General features: G+C 48.8%; 3 non-coding genes across 3 annotated transcripts; all 3 read left to right on the forward strand.

The window, feature by feature from the left end:
- Nucleotides 1-1,655: 1,655 nt before the first annotated feature.
- TRNAT-UGU lies at nucleotides 1,656-1,728 on the forward strand. Its single transcript has one exon. It is a non-coding gene; the product is annotated as a tRNA-Thr (tRNA).
- Nucleotides 1,729-4,170: 2,442 nt separating this feature from the next.
- TRNAP-UGG lies at nucleotides 4,171-4,242 on the forward strand. Its single transcript has one exon. It is a non-coding gene; the product is annotated as a tRNA-Pro (tRNA).
- A 305-nt stretch (nucleotides 4,243-4,547) lies between these two features.
- TRNAV-AAC lies at nucleotides 4,548-4,620 on the forward strand. Its single transcript has one exon. It is a non-coding gene; the product is annotated as a tRNA-Val (tRNA).
- Nucleotides 4,621-8,325: the final 3,705 nt, after the last annotated feature.

Raw genomic sequence — 8,325 nt, forward strand, 5'->3', positions numbered from 1 at the left:
CACAACAGTTATAGTAACAATCACACACTGAGGGTAAGAAATGTTCTCTTTTGGTCACTAGGACAGTATAGTGACTTTGGATGTCACAATGCTGGTGTGAGAGTATGTGTGACTGTGTGCATTTTTCTCTCCCATACTTTGGGCATCCTAAGATCTGTGAGATGTTTGGGTCTCTGAAAGCAATGACTGGCTTAACTTGGTTCCTTCTGATCCCACCCATGAGTCCCAGATCCTTGAGTTGCATGAGCCATTTCCCTGACAACAGACCCTCACATGGCCCCTCAGCATGCAGACTGGAGGGTACCCACCAGCCCAAGTCACCTGGTCTTGCAGGGACCATGGGGCAGGTTGGGTCACCAGGTCAAGGTCCACCACTTTCTTTTTTTAAGTTTTATCTAAGGCTTTATTTTAAGTCCAGTTAGTTAGCATACAGTGTTTTATTAGTTTCAGGTGTACAATATAGTAATTCAACATTTCTGTACATCACCCTGTGCTCATCATGACAGGTATACTCCTTAATCCCCATCCCCTATTTAACTCCTCTTCCCACCCCCTCGCCTCTGATAACCATCAGTTTGTTCTCTATAGTTCAGAGTCTGTTTCTTGATTTGTCTCTCTCTCTTTCATTTTTTCCCCTTTGCTCATTTGTTTTGTTTCTTAAATTCCGCATGAGTGAAATCATATGGTATTTATCTTTCTCACTTATGTCCTTTAGCATTATACTCTCTAGCTCCATCTGGTCCTTGCAAATGGCAAGAGTTCATTCTTTTTTATGGCTGAATAGCATTCCATTGTGTATATATACCACTTCTTTATCCATTCGTCAATGATGGGCACTGGGCAACTTCCATATCTTGGACAGCCCGCCAGTTTCTCATCGTTGCAGGGTAGGGCTCCTGTCCCTCACCTGGGCTCCCACCCTCTCCATGCCCCGTATCCCCTGGGCTTTTAGGGGCTCTTAGGGAACCAGTTCCACAAGAGTTAAGGTGAGCCCCAAGGTTTGCCTTTTCCTAACCTGCCTAAAGGTGCAGCAGGGGCTAGGGACCCCCAGCCCTGACCCAGTCCTTCTCTGCCCAGCACCTCCTCACGCCTCGACCTTCTGATTTCTCCAACACCTTCTCTCCGCCCCTCCCCCCAGATCTCTTACTGCCCACTGACAGCCCACCTTACCAGCCTGTACCTGGATTCCTTCAGGACAGGTCTATTGACACCCTTCCCCTAACTCCTCCCTCGCAGCCCTGACCTCGGATCCTCATTCTCAGACACAAAAAGCCTTCGACATCTCTAGCCAACGAACGGGTCTTTGCCCCTGACCCCTAAGCCCCCGGAAGACCCGGGCCCTCCTAAGCTCCGCCCACCGAAGGCCCCGCCCCTGCCTGCGTAGCGTCACGCCCTCGCCCTATCCCTCACAGCCCGGCGGATCGCACAGTCTGCCGTCTCTCTGCGGGGCTTTCTCTCAGGATTTGCGGCCTGGCCTGCCGGCACTGACACTTACTAACGTCGCTGGTGAGACAGCGGCGGCGAGATTATGTCCTCTTCGGCCGAAAGGCTCCGGCCCGCCTCTCATTGCTTAGCTCCTCCCTGTGATTCTTTGCGGCTGCGCGGCGGACGGTGGCGGTGTCAACTGTTCTTGCGCAGAAGGAGTAGGTATGGTTGGCTCCATAGCTCAGGGGTTAGAGCACTGGTCTTGTAAACCAGGGGTCGCGAGTTCAAATCTCGCTGGGGCCTTCCTCAGTTTTTTTCACACCTTCCTGAAAGGTGGAAAAGCGGAAGATGCGTGAGCCAACCCGAATTTCCGCCCTTCTGGAAGGCCAGGTCCTAGGTGCAACTGACTGTTCTTGGTTCCTTAGATGCCCGCCAACTGCAAAACCCTCTGCGTCTGTGGCCTTGCGATCACAGGCTCCGCTGGCTCCGCGCAACTTCTCCAGAGCGGTCCCTCGCATTCTTAGCGTGCTCTTAGCAAGTCTGTGGCAGATCTTAACGTTCCCCTCCTCTCACCCCACTCAGGCCAGGGCCGAGTCCTCATCTCCTCTGTCTTCTTCGTTTAGTGGGGACCACCTGTCTACGCCCACCTCCCCACAACGCATCCTGGGAATCTGTTTTAGTCGGGAGGGGGACTAGGTTTAAGCCCCCGCTTAGCTCGTCGTTGGTCCCCACAATCTAGGTTCTGTAGTGAGGTGGTCTTCCAGTAGGGCAGGCACATAGGGGTCGATGAATCCTGGGAGTCCGGGACGCGCAGGTGCCGGAAGGTGCAGGTGCGCTCCTGGCCTATCCGGGGCGTGTCCGTTCGGGTCTTAATGCGGTCTTGGCTGTTTGGATGGGAGCGGGCGGGTGCGAAGGCCTGTGGCCCCCATTCAACACTCTCCCCAACTACTCCATTCATCTCTTCTCCGGCGTCTCCCCAGGGTTTCGCGAGTGGTTTTCTCCAGTTTGGTGCACCGAGCCCGGGTTGTTTTCGAAATCCAAACGGCGCTAGAGCGCTGCCAGGAGTCAGCGCGGGGACCTTTCTGAAGGTCCCCTTTGACTGGAGAGAGGGCTCCAGGGGGCTGGGATGGCGCGGCGGGGCAGGGTCGCGCCTCTGCCTGAGTCAAGGCCTCCTGGTCGGGTCGGGCCGTGCCGGCAAAGGCGGTGGCTGGAGGGTGCCCCCAACCCCCCCCCCCCCCCGCGAGCCTGCCTCTGCCTATCAGGCAGGGCCCCCATTGTTCTCTGGGGATTTAATTTCATTTTGTATACTTGACTTCCTTGAACAGCATAAATAATAAATCAAAGTCAGAAGGTTAGCATATATTAATTGTGTGCTTTTATTGTTTAACAGAAAAACGAAATGGTTAAAAAAATCGGAAGCAAATGTGGCAGTTATAAGCTTTAGGGGCAGGTGTTACTAACTGTGGACGTCTGTTCTCACTTTTCTTATATAATTCCATAAAGAAGAGAAGCAAATGCTTACAACACGGAGGCGGTAGTAATCAGGAGCGCGAGGACACACGGTGGCCTAGGTCAGAGTCCATCCAACACTTTGTGCGTGCGAAAGGAGGCGAGGACAATGCCGGTTGAGGAAGAGACCGGTTAGCATCTTGTTTTCCAAAGGTCGAGAGGAGCAGCGAGTGGAGCGGTCAACGCAGAGGGCTGAGCAAGATTGTGGAGTGGCAGTGGAAAAAATAGCACTTTTTTTCCTTGAAGTGGGTTAGCCACCATTCGTCTCCCCCTCTGTTTTGTAACAGTCAACTGTGTAGGGAATTTTTCTGGGAGTTTTTGGGCCAGCTCTGAGTGGATTTTCGTGAATTTTACAGCAGGGAATCAGAATCACTGTTTTTTGTTTGGTTTTTGGTTTTTACTACAGAATATCCCAGTGCAATTAAAGCCCTTTGGGGGAAAGCAGGCCCAAGACGAGGGAGGAGAGCGCCCACACAGCCCCGCCTGGTTCGGCGGGAGTCGTGGTTGCTCCCGGCAATCCCAGGAGAACGCTTCGAGGGCGGAGAGCGGGGGCACCCAGCCTGCGCGGCGAGTGTGCGCGCGCTCTGGTGCGAGCCTCCCGAGCTGTGCCCCCAGCCACCGCAGCCAGTCATCTCGTTTCTGCCTTACACTTCCCCACATTTTCTGAAGCTTTTGCAAATAGCGTTGCAAACAGTTATGTGTTGCTTTTCATATTTTCATTAAAAAAATAAAGAAAAACCCTCGTCCTTTTACCAGGCGCCCCACCCGAAGGCACCACTCCGGTTTCATTTCGCCTGTCGCGGCTCAAGACACAGTCGGTCCCGCGACCCCTCCAAACCCCGCTCTCTTTTCTTTCCAGGAGCCCTCCGGCTCCTCCTGGACTCTGCGCCCAGACCCCGGGCCTCCAGACTTGGGCCTTAATTGAGCTCTCTTGGGCAGGGACTCCCAGTCCCCAAAGCGGAAGGGTGGCCCTGCTTGCTGTCCGAGGCGCGCTAGCAGTGAGGCTCTCCCAGATCACAGAGGGACCAAGGGATACGGAGCGTTTTCGCTGGGCGAGCTGCCTACGGATGAGGTTAACGGCGGATGCGGAGACTGCGGAGCAGGGATAAGGTTGGGCGCGGGACACTGAAGTCCAGGGAATAATTCCAATATGTCAAAAATAAAAGTTCCTGTGGTGGTAAAACTACTCCAAATCGCCTTAAATTACGGACCGAACCAAAGGCTGTATTGTGAGGCGGCTCGTTGGTCTAGGGGTATGATTCTCGCTTTGGGTGCGAGAGGTCCCGGGTTCAAATCCCGGACGAGCCCACTTTTTTTCATTTTTACATACTTTTTAGCTACGTTTTTTCTGGGACAGTTTGGATCTTGAACGGGCAGATGGCATACCCAAGAGTTCCGAGTGGCCTGGGGCTGGGGAAGAAGAGTAGGTAGAGGAGGAAGTCGCCCCGGAACCGAGGGTCACCGATGAAAGACTGGGTGCAGAGCCGCTTGCGGTTTTCTGCCAATCTAGGACATGGTGTCATCTTTTCTCAGCCCTAGAACTTCGGATCCGCTGTACCAACGGAAGGCTTTCTTAACAATTAAGAGTATTACAGGGAAGCTACTGCTAGCGGGTTTCCGTAGTGTAGTGGTTATCACGTTCGCCTAACACGCGAAAGGTCCCCGGTTCGAAACCGGGCGGAAACAAGATACAGCTCTACGTTTTTTCTTTCCTATGGTTTAACATTTGGAGACTATGAGCCATCCACCATCAAGTACTATTTGAAATTAATTAACACTGGTGTACATTTGGAGACACTGTGGGACAAACCGGGCCTCAGTTCAGGACATCCGCCATCCCCTGCCTGGTTACAAACGTGGGCGCTCTTCCAGGGATTTAGGAAAGGGTACGTACACCGCCGGTTTTCCACCTCTGCCACGGACGCCTCTAAATCCCAACCCACTTGCTCTCTAGACACGAGCGCACAGAAGGCACAGAGCCCAACCATTCAGCAGCCGCCCTCTGGTAAAACGGAGTTCCAGACGCTGGAAACAGAGTGTCCAATCCCGCTTCGTTCCGCTATTTGTGATCCATAGCAAAATAACGCACAAAAGCGCTAAGAGGCTAGCAGCGGTGGGATTTGAACCCATGTCCCCGGCGAAACTAGAGCCTTAATCCAGCGCCTTAGACCATTCAGGCACACTACCCAACTGCAAGTAGGCTTGGGGTGTCTTCTTTCACTGCTAATAACTTTCCAAGGGTCTTCAGGAAAAGAAAGCGTTGGGAAGAATCTATAGGTTATAGCAGAACTATATCCCGACCAGCAAGATTAGTTTGACCAGAGCCACTGGGCTCCACCAGCGCGCTGACAGAGAAGGATTCGCGAAGCGCACACCCTATGCCTTGGTTTTGGGAAACTCTCAACAAGCAATTCCCACCTTTCACTTTGGGGAATGGGCGTGAACGTAGAGGAGGTCTTCTATAATCTCACGCGTTTTTTGTTTTTTTGTTTTTTAAATTAAACTGTGTGTATTATTTCTAGAAATTAAATAAAGGAGAGGGAAACCTTGCATGCACCCCCTCTCAATTTTTCAAAAAAAATCTATAACGTTCATTTTAAAAATTAATTAATTAATTAATTAATTATTCTGGCAATCGTGATCTCAGAGGCCTCCACCCGTGCAATTCTGCTGCCTGAGGTTTCCATCCTTTTAAACAAGTGTTCCAGCTGGAGATATCGGATCTCGACAAAAAACACTCTTGATTGAATACCATACAGGGAATCTTCCCTTCCCTCCCTATTATAAAAACCCATTAAAGAGAGAGAAAAAAAAAAACAGCATATCCAGGGAAAAAATAGAAAAATATTCAACGGAAAACCCACAACTCAGAGATAACTATCAATATTTGGTGAATTAACCTCCAGTTTTTTTTCCGTTAATTTCCCCCTGCACCAGTATGTCTACCTGCTGTAGATACAGATTTGAAACATGCTTTTTAAACTTAGATTGTATGTCATTAAATCGTCCCAAACCTCATTTAAATGGCTGGGTCTAAATTCATGAAAGTAGCTTGGATTCGTCCCTGGGGCCTTGACTTTTAATGGGAGATCTGAAGACGGGTGGGTAGCCAGTGCTAGAGTAGAGGATACTGGGATTACTGCACCATCCTAGTAGATTTATTTTCTCCTGCTTAGTTTCTTTCTTTTTTTCTTTTTTAATATTTTATTTATTTATTTGAGAGAGAGAGAGAGTGAGTGAGAGAGAGCACAAGATAGGGGAAGGTCAGAGGGAGAAGCAGACTCTCCGCTCCCTGGGGAGCCTGATGGGGGTCTCAATTCTAGGACTCCTCTGCCACGATCCTAGGACTCCAGGACCCGAGCTGAAGGCTCGCTTAACCAACTGAGCCACCCAGGCGCCCCTCTCCCTCTTAATTTCTTAATGTAAAGATTGTCCCGTGATTCTTATAACTGTATACAGCTGTGTGTTTTTAAGCCAAAGTGTGTATCACCACAAATTTAGTGGCTAAAACAACACAAATTTATTTTAGTGGGTTTTTTAACTTTAAATTCAAATAGCCGACATATAGTAGTACATCGTTAATTTCAGATGTAGTGTTCACTGATTCATCAGTTGCCTGTAACACCTAGTGCTCATCACATCAAGTTCCATCCTTAATGCCCATCACCCAGTTACCCCATCCTCCCACCTGCCTCCCTTTCTGCAACCCTCAGTTTGTTTCCCCAAGCCCAGAGTCTCTCATGGTTCGTCTCCCTCTCCAATTTCTTCCTATTCAATTTTCCCTCCCTTCCCCTGTGGTCTTCTGCACTATTTCTTATGTTCTACATATGAGTGAAACCATATGATAATTGTCTTTCTCTGACTGCTTATTTCACTTAGCATACTCCCCTCCAGTTCCATCCCTGTTGACGTAATGGTAGGTAGTCATCCTTTCTGATGGCTGAGTAATATTCCATTGAATATATGAACCACCTCTTCTTTATCCATTCATCTTTTGAAGGACATCTCACCTCCTTCCACAGTTTTGCTGTTGTGGACATTGCTGCTATGAACATTGGGGTGCACGTGCCCCTTCTTTTCACTACATCTGTGTCTTTGGGGTAAATACCCATTGGTTCATAGTATAGCTCTATATTTAACTTCTTTAAGAAACTCCATCCTGTTCTCCGGAGTGGCTGTACCAGCTTGCATTCCCACCAACAGTGTAAGAGGGTTCCCCTTTCTCTGCATCCTCACCAACATTTGTTGTTTCCTGTCTTGTTAACTTTATCCATTCTAACTGCTGTAAGGTGGTTATCTCATTGTGGTTTTGATTTGTATTTCCCTGATGGCAAGTAATGTGGCACATTTTTTCATGTGTCTATTGGCCGTTTGGGTGTCTTCTTTGGAGAAGTGTCTGTTCATGTCTTCTGCCCATTTTTTGACTTGATTACTTATTTTTGGGGTGTTGAGTTTGAGAAGTTCTTGATTACTTATTTTTGGGGTGTTGAGTTTGAGAAGTTCTTTATTTGAGATACCAGCCCTTTATCTGTAATGTCATTTGTAAATATTGTCTCCCATTCCGTGGGTTGCTGTTTAGTTTTGTTGACTGTTTCCTTTGGTGTGCAAAAGCTTTTATCTTGATGAAATACCGATAGTTCATTTTTGCTTTTGTTTCCATTGCCTTTAGAGACGTGTCTTGCAAGAAGTTGCTGCGGCCAAGGTCATAGAGATTGCTACCCGTGTTCTCCTCTAGGATTTTGATGGATTCCTGTCTCACATTGAGGTCTTTCCCCCTACTTTTATGAGATTTTAAACAAAGAGCAATAGGCCAAGGGGTTGGGGAAGATTAGCCCTTAAGAACTAAACCATGGGCATCTGCGTGGTGCAGTCGGTTAAGCATCTGCCTTCAGCTCAGGTCATGATCCCAGGGTCTTGGGATCAATCCCCGCATCGGGCTCTCTGCTCAGCATGGGGAGTCTGCTTCTCCCTCTCCCTCTGTCTACCACTCTGCCTACTTGTGCTCTCTCTCTCTCTCTGTGTCAAATAAATAAATAAAATCTTGGGGAAAAAAAGAACTAAACCAGGGGCATCTGGGTGGTGCAGTTGGTTAAGCATTGGACTCTTGGTTTCAGCTCAGGTCCTGATCTCGGGGTGATGGTATTGAGCACCCCCCCACCATTGGGCTCCACACTCAGCACTGAGTCTGCTTGAGACTCTCTTTCCCTCTCCCTCTGCCCCTTCCCTACTGTATGCACTTTCCCTCTCTCCCTCAAATAAATAAATAAAATCTTTAAAAAAAGAAGTAAACAAAAGAAGTTCATTTCATTTAAACATGTTTTTTGGTAAATCAGTCAGAGAGACAAATACCATATGATTTCACTCATATGTGGAATTTAAGAAACAAAACAT

Source organism: Zalophus californianus, chromosome 5, assembly GCF_009762305.2.
Source record: "Zalophus californianus isolate mZalCal1 chromosome 5, mZalCal1.pri.v2, whole genome shotgun sequence".
In the NCBI taxonomy this organism is placed as follows: Eukaryota; Metazoa; Chordata; class Mammalia; order Carnivora; family Otariidae; genus Zalophus; species Zalophus californianus.